We start from the raw sequence: 19,342 nt of genomic DNA on the forward strand, positions 1-19,342 counted from the left end.
AACACAGTTAAAATCAATTTAAATACTGTATTTTTTTGAAAAAAAATGTGCAGATAAAGGTACTTAAATTCTCTTATACGTCCAGTTGAATACAGCAAGTTCTTAGCGGCCAACGCTGAGGTTTTTAAGCAGAAAATATTTCACACTGTACCACTTAAATAGGCAAGGACAGGAAATCAAAGAATGTGGCTACCCCACACCTGTAATTACTAGCAAATAACAAAATTCAGCAAACACTGACTAACTTCCAGTTCAGTTAATATTCCTGCAACACAGTTAAAATCAATTTAAATACTGTATTTCTTTGAAAAAAAAGTGCAGATAAAGGTACTTAAATTCTCTTATACGTCCAGTTGAATACAGCAAGTTCTTAGCCGGCCAAAGCTGAGGTTTTTAAGCAGAAAATATTTCACACTGTACCACTTAAATAGGCAAGGACAGGAAATCAAAGAATGTGGCTACCCCACACCTGTAATTACTAGCAAATAACAAAATTCAGCAAACACTGACTAACTTCCAGTTCAGTTAATATTCCTGCAACACAGTTAAAATCAATTTAAATACTGTATTTTTTGAAAAAAAAGTGCAGATAAAAGTACTTTAACAAAAATACTCCTGTCATATACATCACTCATACTTTTCTCACTAGCTGCCCATCTAAGCTCTTACCATTCCCAACTATCCATTTCATTTTCCTTCCATACTATTAATTTCCCTTTTCCATTGCAAATAAAACCCAGAAACTTTGAGATATAATTTGCACTCTAGAATAATTCATACATTGATCATGCCACCTATAACATTCTTCCTATAATTACTCCACCTCATATCTCCCTTAAGTACAATAAATTCATAATTAAACTCCCCAATGCTCTTATAAATATAGCTTCTCAACTTAAACTTTGTGGTGATATCAACCCAAGCCCTGGCCCCAAAACTAACTTATACCAATCCTGTATCATATCCACTTTACAACCCCAGAATGTATTTAATTTACCATGTAAATGATCTGATCTTGAACTCCTAAATACAAATCTCAGAACTGTTGTTAACAAAGTACAGGAACTCCATGCCACCCTCTCACTCTACCCACCAGACATTGCTCTGCTAACAGAAACCTGGATAAAGCCAGATATTAAAGAATTAAATTATTCACCCAAGCTATAACATCAATAGACTAGACAGAAAGAACAAAAGAGGTGGTAGACTAGCCATATTATCTAAAAACAACCTCATACTAGAATCCTAAATCTAAACACCCCAGATTTCAATAATGCTGAAATGCTATTTTGGACTATCTCTTAACTGACAATCTACTAGCCAAATCACAGCATGGATTTTGTCCCAACCATAGCACTATGACTGCCCTCATCAGCTTTACCAATACCGTCAATCAATATAGGAATGAAAGCAAACTAGTTTCATCTGTCTTCTTAGATCTGTCTAAGGCTTTTGACACTGTCTCACACCACAAACTGCTATCTGTACTCTCTGGCCTAAAGCTTAGCCACTCAGCACTTACATGGGTTCCAAACTTATCTAACTGTTAGCCAACAAGCTGTAAAATGGCAACAAGACCTTTCTCCTCTACTTCCTGTTACATTGGGGGTACCACAAGGCTCTATCCCAGGTCCTTCTCTTTAGCACCTTTACTAATAATCTGCACAGTACCACTAACTTTGCCTCCCTTGTCTAATACACCAAAGATTCTGCTTTTATACGTGCTTCCTCTTCACTACAACAACTTCAAGATATAACACAGCAGTCCTTTTCTGCAGTTAAATCCTGGGTTTCTAACTCACAGTTTATTCAGAACCCAAACAAAACCAAATTGATACTATTTCCACCCACAAGAGCCACAGACCCAACCCCTCTTGCTATCTATATCACTTCTGTATGAAATACCACTATTTCTGCTGTATCTCAAACAAAAACTCTTAGGTGCTGTAACTGACAACAACATGAAATGTTGACATTCATATATCTCAAACAATAAAGAAGGTACGTAAAAAAATTAGGCATGCTATACAGAAGCAAACAATTCCTAACCAATAACACAAAAACTGCTATCGCTAGAACCCACTTGCTCTCTATACTCCTTTATGCCTCACCCATACTCACCAGTCTAAAGAAAGCAGACTTAGGAAAACTAGAAGCCTGCTACAATGAAATAGCAAAATTCTCCACCGATTCTACATATAGATCCCACCACTGCCTAGCCCTGAAACAACTTACCTGGCTAGAATTACCCAGTCACTTATCCTATACTCAACTTACAATGGCTCATAGACTACTACACAAACCTGAAAAGATCTCTGCCCTCTAAAACTTACTATAACCTTATTCCAATAACCGTTTATTACACTCCTCCAATAAATCACTACTACACACATCCAAAGACTCTCTTCATTTGTATCACATAGCCAAAATCTGGAACACTCTCCCTCAAACTATCATATCTGCAACTAACACTGTTCACTTTAAAAAAATACTCAAAAGCAATTTCGCCAATAATTGGATTTTCCCATGCCCCAGCCCTAGCTAGCTAATACTACTTCTTTATACTGCCCAGCCTTACTGCTATACCCTACTACTGCATAACAGTTCTTCCATCTAACCTTCCCTTCAGCTATTCTGATACTTTACTGAGACACCAGCTATTCCAACTAATATCTTCCTTCTGCTATTCTGATGCGCTGCTAAGACACTAATTATTTCTATCCCAAAACTGTATTAAAAACTTCCCTATTAAACTAATTTTTCCCATGAAATATGTTGTTGACACTGTAACTGCTGTATTAAAATGCTATGTAGACAAGTAACAATGGTATGTATCCATGTATTCTGCTTTGCTTTTGCCTACATGCCCAAGTATTAAGTCCTGATTTATTTGTAGCTATGTAACATATGTTTTTGTTCTGTTTCTTTTGTATTATACCTGTGTCATTTTTGTCTTATGATTGTGGAGCTTATCTTCCCAGGCTTCCATTGAAAATGGGGTTGTGTACAATTGAACTTTCCTGGGAAACATATGTTAAATCATCATCATCTTCTACTACTCTTTCCCATAACTTCATGCTGTGACTGATCAATTTAATCCTCTGCACATCACCCTTATTCTTAACAAATGTTAAATAAATAAATAAAATAACAATGACACTAGTATTCTTATTCTCCAGTTATCTGGGATACAGGGCCATGTCTCTCCTATCTCACCCAACATCTTGATGTTATCTGATGTGACCTCATCTGAGTCTGCTGCCTTACCCCAACTTCATTTTCATTAGTGCTGTTCTTACTTCTTACAGGGTGGGCTTCTCTTCTTCTTGCATTGTAAGCTGTGTCTGAGGCAGTGCAGCTTCTGTGGGATTTGCTGGAAATGCTCCTTCTATCTAACTTTGATGTCCTGTGGACTTATGCCTTGTTGTTTGCTATTGCAACTCCTCTCTTAGCATATTTGTTAGTTAACCAGTATTCCGTCTCAACCTGCTCTGTCTTTTCTATCTCCCACTCTTTCATTGTACTCCTTTCCTTTGATGACCTCCTGGACTTCTTCATTCCACCATCAGCCTTCCTTATGTACCTTATTTCCATACCTGTCACAAGTAGTAAAAACTACAAGAAAAACCTAGCCAAGCTAAAATTTTCACTGTGTGATACGTCAAACCTCCTATAATAGAGGCCCATAGGATATATGCCAAACATTCCACTTTTGCTGTGCTGATGAAGGCCAGACATTCATTTCCACAGCTAGTGGGGCTTGGCTTTATTGGCTTGAATGAATCCATAAACACTTAGGAAAAAAAAGTAAAAAAGTCATGGACATTCAGAAGCCATATAGCTGAAACACTTGATGCTCTTAAGGGGTAATTTGCATATATCCCACAGGCCTCTGTTACAGGAGATGTGAGGTGTCACACATTGAGAACTCTAGCTTGTCTAGGTTTTTCTTATAGTCTTTGGTTTGGATATATCTGTCACAGCCACATATCTGTTCAATAGTCCTCACAAGTGCTGTTTTGAGGTGCTGACATTCTTCTTCAGCTCCACCTAATTCCTTTTCTTCTTGATGTGCTTGAGTCTTGAGTAATTCCTTGTTCATGAACATTATTATTATACACTGGGAAAAACAGTTTTTGTTGAGTAGCATATACAAGAAATCATGTAGATTTTATATTAGGAATATAGATGATATTTTTTTGTTATGGAAGGACACCAGGGATCATTTAACCGAATGTATTCAGTATATTACTCAGACTACTAATCTTCTGGTTTTCACATCACAAGTAGAGGATGGAAGAATACCCTACTTGGATATACTCCTCGACAAAGACTACTCGAAAAGAACCTATATTTCAAAAAATTACAGAAAGCCCATATACTCCAATACCATTCTATACTACACCAGCTCACATCCTACACAACAAAAAAGAGCTATCATTAAGGGGCAATTCATGAGAGCAGCGATGATGATAACAAATAGCAGTGATTTTATTGCAAAATGTAAAACCATGGAGTCTGTATTTCTGAATAGAGATTACCTCAGGACTATGACAAAAAAAATGATGGATGAGGTGTTGTTTAAGAGGGAAACTAAGCATTTTGTTCTGATCCTGTCCTTTGAACACATGACACTTGATAGGCAAGAGAATTTTAATAGACACATGCCTTGTCATTATAAGAGCTCATTCATCACTACCTATAATATGGATAGTGATTTAATAAGATGGATTCTTGAAAAAAATTGGGCCATTATAGAAGACGATAGGGAGACCCATTGTAAACTAGGGAATAAACCTATTGTAGTATACAAGAAAGGATTTAGTTTGAAAAATATCCTTGAAAAATCCCCAAATCAATCTCCCTAATGATACTATGGTTAGGGGCATGAAAAAGTGTAGTCAATGTCACTTTTGTAATTACATTAAGCTAGGGGAGCAATACCTAATCAATAATAGATTTTTTGACATAATTAAGGAATGGATATATGAACACCTACATGATATTAGAAAACAAAAAAAAAAACAACTAACACATTGGCTAAGCACATTTTGGTGTACCCGTAACATGAATTTAGATTTGCAATTATTGAACAAATTAGTCCAAGTAAGCGGGGGTGGAGGGGGCACATGGACAATAGCACTTGAAATCAAAGAATTTACTGAAAAGGATAGCATTGCAAAGATGAAAAAAATGCAAGGATAGTGTTTTAAAATATAGATTTTTAAATATTTAACTATTTATTCTGGAGATTAATTTACTTCTACCATTATATATATATATATATATATATATATATATATATATATATATATATTTTTTTTTTTTTAAGGGTGCTGGTGTCTTTGTGTAGTTTGGGCATGTATCATGGTTGTTTTATATATTACATAAATGTGTAGTATGTATTTAATTTTATATTTTATTTATTTGAGTGTAGTTTTGATGTATATTTATGATAGTGTAAATAGGAGAGATACAAAGCTTTCTGCAATGTTCTGGAGCTAATCTTCTTCTTCTTTCGGCTTTTCCTGGTTAGGGGTTACCACAGCGGATCATCTGTCCACTCATGATTGGCAGTGGAGTTTTTTGCAGTGTCAAGTTGCCAGCCTGGCACCAAACCTTCCACTGAAGGCATACACATGCACACACTCACACCTAGGGCCAATGTTCTGGAGCTAATATTCCTTTTAAATAACTACTGGATGAAGGTGTTTAACTTTTAATTAAATCATGTGATCTAAAGTGGGTGTTTTAAAACTGAGGCTTGTATTTCTAACTTTTATCTGACGAAGTCCTGGGGATACCAGAACAAAATTGCTTATCTTTTATCATCATTTTGAATACAAAGGAATATTAAAAATGTTGGCTTTGTCTAGTGCAGATACAACCTTCCTTGCCTTTTTGATTTAGGTTATAGTGCATGGTTTCATATCAAAGAAGATCTTATGGATGCTGTCAATAGCTCTATATATAGTGCAAAAAAAGTAGGGGGTATAGCGGGCTGCATTGCCATCTCCATCTTTCTATTCTTATTTCAGCTATGGTCTCACTCAGGCCTTCACCCTTGCCTTTGCATCAAAGTACATTCTTCCTTGAAGTCTCATCCATTCCTCTGGGAACCCTACCATTCTTGCAAACCAAACAGATGTCCCTATCTAAAGCTGTCAAAAGCTTTCTCTGTATCTAAAGATAATACAATCATCCTTAACTTCTTGTCTTAAGCACATTACATTAACAATAATGTTCTCAAAATATTATCTGTGTCCTTCTTCCTATGAAAACTCTTATCTGTCTGAACTATCTTTGGATGTATTCATGCTAATGTTTTTGCTGAGACCAACATAAAGCATTTATAATCATGGTTTAATATTGATATCAATATACAGGAAGGTGGTAATAAGTCATTCCCTTATTTGTGCATTACTATAATCACTGCTTCCTTCCAGTTCATTGGAACTTTGTCTCCTTTTAAAACTGCATTAAATAATATAAACCATATTATTCCTATTTTAGTTCTCTCTAACCCCCAAAATTCTATTGGCAGCTTGGCAGTGAGGGGTTGCCAGTGTTTTTCCTCTAGCCACCTTTTATCTAATTGTCTGCATACTCAGTGCTCTTATCTTTTCATCCATAGGGTCTGTCAACCGTGATTCTCCTTTGCTGCCCATCTTCCTTGGCATATAGATCTTTATAATTATGAATAAAACATTGGGCAGGATTCACAAAGCCTCCATGTAAGAGATACATGGCTTACACGGAGGCTGCAGTTAAACGGTGTGACGTCAGCATGTCATGCATATGCATGAGGGCATGCTGAATCACACCGAAGGCTAACACGGTCCATGGAAGACAGTAGGGGGCGTGTCCGTAGGCCAAGCCCTGCAAGAGGACACGCCCCCAGAAGAGTAAAATTGCCCAAAGTAAACACCCACGACAGAGGCCATGGAAATGTGAATAAACACAACACAACACATGCCCCCACAGACTATGAACATAAAATATATAAATGAACATGTTATATATATTTTTTTTAAATCGTAAATATGTTTGCCAGTGAGTCCACAACACCAATTTTTATTTTAGTAAAATAAGCACGAAACAAGTCCCTGACAAACATGTACACATATAAAATCATAGTTCATGTAAAATGTAATGAAATAGTCCATTTATTTTGAAGAAATGTGAGATAAAATAATAAAAAAATGCCAGATGTGCCTATAGCTGAGCTACAGTTTAACAAGGTGAGTGCATCTGCCCATAGGTGAGTAGTGGTTCAACAGGTGCAAAATGAGTACCCAAAGGTGAGCAGTGGTTCAACAGGTGTAAAATGAGTGCCCGTAGGTGAGCAGTGGTTTAACACGCTGAAACTGTGTGCCCCTAGCTGAGCTGAGCGTAATATGCGTGCTGATAGCCAAATGAGGCATAAACCAGCGTACCTCGTTTGCGCGGAGCTGCCCACCACGCCAACAAGCTAACCGGCGGGCAACGTTGAGCAAGCCATATCAAAACTGCCTTTACACAGACACACCCCTCAGCCTGTCTAGACAGTCATAAAAAATAAAACGCAGTGGCGAGGTTCGAACCCAGGATAATATGCACCATAGTCAAGGTACTGAACCACTAAGCCATGACAGCAGTACATATAACTGCAGTAATAGCAAATATAGAGGAATGAATACAAAGTGAAGCATGACAAAGCAGGTTTTGTGAAGTTGATACAATTCCAGAAAGGCCAATCACAGATATGTGCGGGAAAAACGGCATATATAAGCCCCATAGGCGGGAATACACAGCATAAACAATTGTAGAACTGACTTGCAGCCAGAATGACAGGAGTAGGTGAGGGTAGTTGCTTTCGAGCACAGAGGTGGGGCGTTGAGGAGTCCAGATACATGGTCTGGCTCCTAGCCCACAATCATGAGGCCCAACTCATGCAGGGCCAGGTCCTGTGGGGAGCATATAGGGTTGAGGCATGGGACCGGTTGGCTCATGATCTCACCAGTGCCACAGGGATTCCAAGGACTGGTGAGCAGGTTCGTCACCACCATGCGGACCTGAAGAGACGCAAGCAGGACCAATTGAACCTTTGGATCCAGGAGGCCCGGCAAATGCCCAATGCCCCACTACTGAGTAAGTTACATGTAATTATGTATGTAAGAAATTAAACTAGCTGATATTATGGAGATGTGTATTCCAATATTACTTCATTTATATTGCAGCTGCAGATGTCCGTTCTGTGAACCTCAGAGCCTATAGCGATAGGCTGGTGCGGTTGCGCCACCAGGCAGGTCAGTAATCCTCTCCCAGTAACTGTAAAGAAATATAAAAATATGACAGCTAGCAAAAGAGTGCAGTGTAGTCACTAAGTAATAGAATGTGCAAGTAACAAGTGTAAGAGTGTTTGCAAGTATTGCTTGATTACAAAAGTGTGTTGCAGTCTGTAATCCAAACAGAAAAATTAAAATGTCTGAAATAAAGTCTGAAATAAAGATGCCCCACCTGTAATATAATAGTACACAACCTGCAGCAGGCTGAAAAGTACAGCTGCAGAAGAGGAGCAAATCACATGTGTGAAATATACCCCTGTTGAAATACTGAAACATGACAGAAGTGAGACTGCTGGAAAGGATTGTAATAACTACAGGTAAAACATGTAAATAAAGCCTAGAAGTAAGTACCATCCTGAATAGTAAAATGAAAACAAGTGAGAGAGTGTGAGAAAGTGTTATGAATCCACCAATAAAGTAGTAATAACCCCTGAATAAAGTATACTGCAGTCAGTACAGAATGAAATACATGTGAAAAGCAAAACCAAACAGCGAAATCTGTTCAAAGTGTTGCTGCAGCTGGAATGTGTATCCCGAAGTCTGGATATGTTGCTCTCAGTCTGCAATATGCAGATAGTATGATTGTCTGAAATACCAAACATCCACAGTTGTCTATAGATATATAAAGCAAATGTAGCAGGATGATGTAGCTGAACAAAGCCAGATATCAATGTGTATGAAGAACAATAAAATGTATATTGATGTAGCAGTAACAGTCCTATCACCGAATTGAAGTAGTTATCATATAGGAAACTGTAGTTAGAACAGTAGTGTGTATATATCTGCAGCTATTAGAAATGTACAGCATATGTATTGGTATTTGAAGGTGTTAATATTATTTTCTTCACCCCACCCTATAACCACATATAACCCATTCCACGTGAAAATGGCATGTGCAATCACAATTAACACCCCTGGACATTTGTCCTGTTGGGTCATAAATATTTGCATGTCCGTTGATGCATCTGCCCTGTTCATACATCCAAACCTGATGGCCTGTTGCCATTAATCAACCCTGCATGTTGTTGGACTGTGTATTGCTGTTCACATTATGCATGTGTTATGCTCGCTGTTCAATGGTGTGAATATCTGGGTGTTTGGTTAATGGGAATACTAATGCATGCTGTTACAACTAATTGTGAATGGTATTATATGTTACTAACCCAAACTGTCATGACATAATGCAAAACATAGGACGACAGGGAAGGCGGGTTCCAGCGGACCCACCTCTCCCACCTCAGCTGGCGAGTGCACATGGCACTAGTGCCCAGTCTGGACCCTCCTCCGGTGGCCCTGTGCCACCTGCAGGTGGAAGCGCTGCAGGGGATGGGGCTCGTCCCCCCTCTGCAAGTGTGGCCAGAGGAGAACCACCACTCACCCTCCGTAGCGTCCGGACTGTGGTGCGTAGGGAGATCCAGGACTCTGTTCTCGGGCCCCTACGCCAGCTTGAGGCACAGGTGGCACAACTTACAGGCATGCCTGTTGCCCGGCCTACACAGCCCCCAGCACATCCCCATCCTGGGCAGTGAAGGAACAGTGGCAACTGCCCATGGGTGGAGATATCAGTTCCACTGTTGCCATCTGTGGGCTCATGGGCTCTGGATATCCAAACCTCTGTCCCCATCAATTGTGTAACCCCCCACACACGTGTCATACACTGCCCCTGTATACGTCTTGTTTGTCTTGTCTGTTGACCTACCCAACCTACCTCCCCAGCTATACCGACTTCCTTCACCTGGCATACCACTCTCACCTGAAAAAAAAAAAAAAAGGGCACTCTGTACCCACAAAAAAATTACGCCCCATACATAGCTGTCCATTCTGCACACATGTCTGCTGGACATGGAAACTATCAATTACAATTGGCTGTACAACAAGTATTATTGTTGTCCTGACACCTCTCTCAGGGGTGGAAGGTTTCAAATGTCACACCAAATTAGATACATATGCACAGCTGTTGCTGATGAAGAAATGGGCAGCTATGGGCCTTACCTACATCCCTCCTGCACATCCCAAGCTTGTTTCCCTACTGTCTTACCCTCTTTGTGACCCCTTTTTCACCACTTTCCTGTCTCCCCATTTTCATTTCTTTCATAGAAAATAGCGTGGGTGTGCACCAGAGTAAGCACTGTTAAGTGGTTGTAAGCGGGTGTGCGCGGAGCTAAACGCCAGTGCGCATGCGGGAGCTACACGCAAACCAGCACTAACCCGGTTATAACTGCTTAAAAGTGCCTTAGTCACTCTGATTGACAGGTCCTGTAGTCAGTTCAAAAGCAAAATAAAATCCCACTGTCATTCCTGAACCTAGGACCTTGGAAGCAGTAGTCTGCATGACCTACCCCTAAGCCATGACTCTTATACAAGAACATTATGCTAAAATAAATATATCATGTAATAGTAGGAATGAATGTAAAGGGAATATAGGATGTGTAGTACACAAAGCATGTCATTTAGAATTACTGTCAAAACTAGTGGATTTCCATAATAGTAGTGTGTGAACAGAAACAGCCATGCTAGTTGGTAGCTAGTAGGTAATAATGTCAGTTAATGTACATATATAAATGTATGTATATTTACATATATATATATATATATATATATATATATATATATATATATATATATATATATATATATATATAGTTGTAGGTGTCATTGTGCATACACACTTACTACACGGAACAGGAGAGAGGAATGGAGAAATGTGAATCTACAACACAGCCTGAATCATGAGAGAGATACTAACCTTTACACTCACAGAACAGTGTCCACAGCATACCAGCATGGTACCCGCCCTTACAATCTGAAAGGGCAATGCCTATCTCACATACCCTTTTATAGCACTGTCCTGAAATCACAGTGAGAACTGCAATCAGTACACAACTGGCTACATGCAATTAGCAAATGCTGGCTTACAATTGGTGCAGAGGCCATCACATGGACCTATGCAGATACCTACAAAAGCATCCTGTACTAACACTCCACATATGCAATACGTTCATTGCACTGTCTGGAAGCAGACAGAGGGAGAGAGACAGACAGAGACAGAGAGTGAGAGAAAAAAAAAAACAAGCTACACACTGAGTCTAAGCTGTCAGCAGTGACAGTAGCAAGCTGTGCCAGCAGCAGCAGGAAGCAGAAGTAGTGGTAACGCAACCAGCTGCGACAAACACAGGTAATGTAAAGTAGCAGGTTAATAGTCTGCATACTGTGAACCCTACAAATGTGTCATAGGTCTGTATCTATAGGTATGTCCATGTGATATGTTGTGTGTATGTAGTTCCACCAAAAGGGGGTGAATATACATTACATGTCAGTCAGTGTTAGGCCATGATCCTGGTAGCAGTTGTCTGTGCGTTGCCCTCATCAATGGCTGTAGTGACTGTTTTGAAAGGTCAACCAGGTTCAAAAGGCAGGATCAGCCCATCACAAAGACAAACTGGCTGGGAACAAGTGTCTGCAGGTACCCAATATTGCTGTATATACGTCCCATACTGAATAATTCCATATCGTAGCAGACCAGGCCGGTTATGCTTATGATGTGGTAGTTCCCAGGGTCAGTAGAGGTGCCTCCTTAGTGGAATGGGACCACTGTTGCTGTATGCCAGTGTTCAGGTACATATTCTGTATGCAAGGTTAAATATCAGTCTTATATGCGGTTGTATGTCCTCTTGGAGTGCACGTAGCACACATCCAGGGATACCATCAGGTCACAGTGATGCTGTGTGTTCTGCTTTGCTGAGGGCGGCCCTCACCTGGACATGTGAGATGATAGGGAAGTTACATTCAGCTGTGATAAGTATTTCTACTTGGGGGGAGAAGGAGGGGGAATACATGCACCGAACCTGTCTGCAAGAATGTTGCCAATATCTGTGTGTTCGGTGAATGTTAAGTAGGTGTGTATTAACTCATAGCATATCTGAGGCGTTTGGTCCATATGTGTAACATAACTGAAGAAGGCCTTGTGGTTATCTATAGTGTTTGTGGCCATTTCCCTCCCAGAGTAGGCGGTAGCCATTGTTATGAGAGACCGTAGCGTATTACCAGTGCTGACCACAGATGCCTTCCCTTAATGTGAATCTGCTCTGTCCTGCAGTAGCCTCTTGCTATTGTTATACAATCTGCCTCTGGCTGGGGTCCACCAGACAGGATGCCTAACCTTTGTGCATAGGGTCTGGGTAAGAAATGTGTGTGCAAGTTCCATGCAATCTGTGGGATGTCCGTGGTAAGCATTCGCAAAGGGGTCACCAGTGTGGGTTGTGGCTTCCACTGGCCCAGTGGGCTGCATGGATACCATCTCAGTCCTAACAAGTGAATAACTGTCTAATCACATACATATCATAGTAGTCTACTGTGCTGGTGGTGGTGGTGGGATATGTATATCCAGGCTGAGTAACTTGTGTCCAGATCACACTAGTGGATGGAGTTCCACATACAGTACCTTGGTATGAACCCCCAGAGAGAGGTTGTGCATTGGACCTGGCACAGTGTGCTGACCGATGGGGCATGCTACTATGTTGTATGGAATGTGACAGGTATTGTTGCACAGGTGTTGGCTGAGCACTGATATCTGGCCATATACTTGTGTATCCACCATGAGACACACACATGCAACATATGGGAGTAGTAGTATATCACTACACTTGAGTATCATGTATAGTATGTCTGCCATATATTGCTGACATAGTCTGCTGATATCCTGTTTGTGTTCTCTTCCAGGGAGATGGCGCATCAGCGTAATCCTGCCTACTCTGCAGCGGAAGATGAGGAGATACACCAGAGCCTGGTGCGGGATTATGACATACTATTTTCCCGCACCAGCCAGAGTCAGCAGGAGAGGGCTGCACTGTGGCAAGACCTTGTCCGTAGGGTAAATGACATTGGCACGCATAATAGGACATATGAGCAGGTACGACATCACTGCAGTGATGTAATCAGAAATGCCCGTCAGCGTGCGTCGGATATCCGCAGGCAACAGGTTGCGACAGGAGGTGGGGTGGCCACACATCCCCCCCTCACCAGACTGGAGGGTCTACTCCTAAGTGTTGTGGCTCCAGCCCCGGAACAGCAACAGCAATACACCTGCATCATGATGGAGGCTGGATCCACACTGCAGCACGACATGGAGCGTGCAGGTAATATGCCATATGTACACTTGACTGTTCTGTACACTATTAGTTTATGCATGTGTAAGGTGTGTCCGTGGTATGTAGCTTCTCGTGGGAGCATCCGTGGGCGTACTGCATCTGGCAGACGTGCCCAAAGAGGTCTGTCAACCTCAGCCATGTTTCAGGCTGTCATGCAGGCACAGTCGCATATGGAAAGGTACACCAGACAGGGTCTGAGGGAGCTGAGAGCATGTCACACAGCCATGACTGACAGTATGCGTGACATTCACCGATGTCATAGACAGACATTGTGGGGACATATTACAGCAGTTCCACAACCAAATGTCCATGAGCCAGGGCAATGGTGGGTGGTTGCGGCGTTGACGTGGCCGTATGCCAGCAACAGCAGCAGCTGGTAGTTGGCGCGGACGACAACAGGCCCTCGCACGCCCCCATAGTGCCAGCAGCTGGGTCTGTGCTGTCATCGGAATGCCCCAGGAGACCACGTCCATGTGGCTCTGGACAGTCCCAACAGGGACCTGTGTCCAGTCAACACACTCCCACTTCTGATGACAGTACCCAGTCTGGCTTAGTACCGGATACGTTCCGTAGCACCCCTGCCAGGCACAGGTACCGTGTCCATGCCCACAGACACTGATCTGTATGACCTGCCAGGTGCAGTCTGTGGCTGTCCACAAACCCCTGTATATGGCAGGCATGAGGTGGAACTGTGTGCGTGCATACACACATGCAAAATGTTAACACCTAGGGTGACCACATACACGCACACACTGCACCAACACTGCCCCACCCTGTACTGCTGCCCCCCACCAACACACATACACACACATGTCAATTGGTGGTATCAGTGGCTGACTCAGGCATACCTAATTCACACCCTGTGCATATGATGAAACTGTGCCACTTCCTGCAATCTCCAACATCAGTGCAGGAACAGGTAAACACGTTGCTGATGCACAGGGTGACTACATAGAAGTGTATTAGTAGTATCATGTTGGTAACAGTACAGTGTGCTGATATGACTGTGTGTATATCCCAGCATGCCTGATGCAGTAACCGTATGACTGTCCTGAATTGTTATCTGCAACCATAGTACGTACCAAAGTGTAACAGCTGCACATTATTGCATACCGGTGGTAAGGATGTCAACAGATAGCCACATACATGGGTAGCACAGGGGGGAAGCTAATGCAAGTAGTGATATAGAATGATGGACATGTACAGTAATGGTGGCAAGTTGCCCACAACGGCTATGCAATGTGGATGTTTGCGCATGTTGATATGTGTGCAGTACCAATGTAATCCAAATCACAATTAACTATGACATAATATCAGTTCTACCATGGACATCTGCGTTGTGCATTCCTGGGTACATGTTGATAGTGCCTACATATTTGCACTGTTACCTACTGTTAGTGTTACCCCTTCTTTGTTGTACAATGGACTACTTCCAGCTCTGCTTACTGTAGCTTTGTTTGCATGCATGTTCGCTTGGGGTTCCCTGGAACACTGCTTCTACCTGCAATGCAGAGTTACAGTGTTTCTGTGGATTCCTAGTGACATCTGCATAGTGTACAATACGTATGTCAAGTTTACACATGACAGCACATCACTGTCTGTCCTGTTCGCATGTACACATTGCACATGTCTTACCTGGCATTTATCCATGTGTGCAGTCATATATGCCAGTGCTATGAAACAGTAGCAGTACACCCACACATACACACCTTCAGTATGTTGTTCCCCATTGGCCCTATGTGTTGGTACTCACCATGGCAATCACACTACTAGGGTAGCATGTGCAAAGGTAACCTGTGAATCACCTCTATGGTCCAGTTGTGGTTTATGTGAGTCATGTGGCAATGTCACAGCTGCCACATGTATGCAGTTAACCATCACCCTTGGCCAGAAGCGTACAACACATGTGTGGGATGCCACCACATAGCCAATCTGGGGACTGAGCACTCTGAACCTAGTAATGCCATACCCTGTCAGGTGGCATGTCATACTACAGTGACTACAATACCAGTCAGACATAGACATGCACTGACAGCAAGCTGAACACACTGGGGCATACGTGGGGACTCAGAATAGCATCCTGCCTGAGCATCACACACCTCACCAGCTGGCACACAGGCATATGTTATGTCAGAATAGAGCACATGCCACACATGACACACACATCCTGTGTGCCACACACTCACAGCCTGTAGGGCTACACAACACACCTGCTACAGATGTGTCGGGTACCTCTCTTGGCCGCTGCAGTGGGGTCCCGCTCAACAGGCTGTACAAGGTGAAGGTCACAGTGATATGCCTCTGGGGCACTATGGTCCACCACAAAACACATGCATACAGGTCAGTCAGAGGCATGGACACATATGACTCAGTCATTGACCATGCCACTATGGATGACCTGAGACATACCTCCCTGGACAACATGATAGGGAACATAGAAGGGATCTCTCAGCATGTGGCACAGGCCAGTATGAGCCTGATCTTGGTTGCCATCATACCCTCACCAGGTATGCTACCACTATATGTAGGAAGGGTGTTCTATGTCTACATTCTGCTCAGTCTCCAATGTCATTCATAGGGTATCCACTGGCTGTCAACGTGTGCTTACATGATAGGGAAGCCACAATGATGTGTGAGGGGCAGCTTGCACGTGACACCCATGGCCCAATGTATATTGGTGAAGCCCCGTGATACACACATACTGCCTTATGCTGCAGAACATGGATTACATAGCCACCTCCACGGGTATCACACAGGATAGGACACTAACAGTGATGCTACACAACACCAGCAGTGTACACTGCAAGATGCATGCACTGGACACTGTCCTCAGCATGGTGAACTACAATGTCTGTGCAGTACCAGAGTCCTGATTTATGGCTCACAGGTGCAACCCATCACTGCCAGATTATACCTCATACCATGCCTGTCGTCCCCTACACATGTAACACTGGACAGGGGGGTGGTATTCCAAAGCAACACAGATACTCACACCTCCAGGTTGTTGGCACAGCACAAAGCATCAGGGCCTATTCATGTGCAGCTAACAGTATGTCAGACTGTCGTCTGGTTCATAGCCTGGCTCACACAACCCTCCCATACACAGGAAACCCACCTATCCTCCATAACAACACTGGCAATATGCAAGTCTCAAGAACTGTCTTTATATGGCTGGACTGCATCCAGCCAAACATTGTGCATGAGCATTACTGTAGCTACAACACACTAGTTGAAGGGTTCCCAGCATGTGGTCACTGAATTGCAGTGGAATGACATGTTACCACTCCCACAACAGGTGGGAACATACAGCACCTGTACATCGACTACATGTAGACTATATGGCCCAGACCAGATGTGTATCCCCTGCTGTAGGTATTTTACTATATACACCCACACTGTATAGACACATACCACGTGCGGCCCCTGCACTGTAAGACACAGTCATATTGTTATGCATTGCAAATACCATTTATCCACTCAAGGCATGTGTCAGACATGGTAACTACTGCAGGTCACAGGTATTTATGTGTATGTGTCTCACATACATCGTGTGCATTGCCATTGCTGGTTTAGGCAATGGCATGCATTGTTATGCACAAAGACCCACACAAGGTCATAATGTGTGACACAACCACACGTGGCAGTTGTGGGTTACCAAAACATACCTATCTGTACTCTGACAATGGTAATAGACCCAGTAGCAGAGCGCACTATTGGCATTACTGGCCAACTAGCCCTGTTTGGCTGTGCTGATAGTGTGGTGACATCCCCTGTGTTTACTGGGGGAATATGCAGCATCTGGTGTATTGTAGTATTTGCCAAAAGGATCTCTTCTCTGACACTTGCATTCACACACACCCTACTACCCCCACACACACACACTTGCTATTTGCAGGATTCATACCCCTACCTAACTAAGTCACGACACGTGAGAGAGACGCATTAGCGAAATGCACTATTCGGATTACTGGGAGGTTCCTCTTCTCTGGCTGTACTTATAGGGAGCTGACATCATCAGTGTTTTGAAAGGGTAATGTGCATCAGGTAGTGTGATCTCCTGATTGCCAAAACTAATATGTTTTTTATACAGAATTACACACACAAACTCCCCACATCCAAACACACACACACTTACCATTTGCAGGTTTCAAACCCCTACCTAACTAGGTTATGACACTTGAGATTGACGTTGTAACAGACTGCGCTATTCGGATTACTGGTAGGTGTCGCTTCTCCAGCTGTATGTATAGGGTGCTGACATCATCACTGTTTGGAAAGGGTAATGTGCATCATGTAGTGTGATCTCCTAATTGCAAAAAAGCACATGTTTTTCACACAGAATTGCACACACACAAACTCCCCACATCCAAACACACACACTTGCAGGTTTCAAACTCCTACCTAACTATGTTATGACACTCATGACAGACGCATTAGCAGAGCACGCTATTCGAATTACTGGGAGGTTTCCCTTCTCCTGCTGTACTTATAGGGTGCTGACATCATCCGTGCTGAGATAGGGGAATGTGCATCCTGTAGAGTGCTTTCACAGTTGCCAAAAGGGACATCTCCCTCACACAGACTAACCTCCCTCCACACACACTGGACAGTTGCAAGATTCAAACCCCTACCTAACTATGTTATGACACTCGTAACAGATGCATTTGCAAAGTGTGCTATTGGAATTACCGGGAGGTTTCCCTTCTCCTGCTGTACTTATAGGGTGCTGACATCATCCGTGCTGAGATAGGGGAATGTGCATCCTGTAGAGTGCTTTCACAGTTGCCAAAAGGGACATCTTCCTCACACAGACTTGCACACACACATCAACCCCACTCACCCACACACACACGCACACACACACACACACACACACTGAGCAATTGCATGGTTCAAACTCCTGCCTACCTATATTATGACACTTGAGGGAGATGCATTAGCAGAGCGCGCTAACCGAATTACTGGGCATCTGGACTGTACCTGCAGTATTTATAGGGTGCTGACATCTTTATTTCTACAGAGTTATGTACATCTAGTACTACCTGTCAGGTGGGGGATAGCATATATATGCATATGCAGCCACCTACATCAGGGTCAGATATGCACATCTCAATGGCAGGTTATGTTCTATACCATGCTTCATGACCACAGGACCTGTAACACACAACACAACCAGTCCAGAACACCACACGCACATCCAGGACACACACTTAGCTTCCCTGGGAACAGTGCCGGGATATGCAGGCGTTCACATACACCATTCCAGTTGTTAACATCAGGTACAGTTAATTGTGTGTGAGAACTACTCAGGCCTCTACCACTTTACCCTACAGCCACTACAATTTGTGGGTCCATGTGCTATGGCAGAACCACACACCACAGCCACATGGGGGAATACATATTGCACCTGTCCATCTGCAACATGGGTACTCACTGTTCCACACCAGAGGTAGACCACCTCTGATATCTGACCATACCCACCTTTCCCTGGACATCCATATCCCATCCCCACCCCCAGACAAGGTTGTCACTGCACACAAACTGTATTTAGCACAAGCAGACTCTACACTTGTGAAGACTGGGGTGGACGACTTCAAAGGACCCATGCTGGATGACTATACTGGCCACTCAGCATAATCCTTGACAATTGCATTCTATGAGCATGTGTACGGTTTGCATTGATCATGCTATCCCACATATACCCATGACTGCTCTACAACAAGACACCTGTAAGGTGTACTCCAGCCATATATGAGCCGTCCAACAGACAGAGTGAGCTAATACATTGCAGAGCTGTAGCCCACAGAGGGAGGACATCTGTGAACAGTTCCGGCATGACACTTCATTCCCACATAATCATCACAACAC

This window comes from Protopterus annectens, chromosome 1.part0 (assembly GCF_019279795.1).
Source record: "Protopterus annectens isolate FY-2018-M chromosome 1.part0, PAN1.0, whole genome shotgun sequence".
NCBI classification, from domain to species: domain Eukaryota; kingdom Metazoa; phylum Chordata; order Ceratodontiformes; family Protopteridae; genus Protopterus; species Protopterus annectens.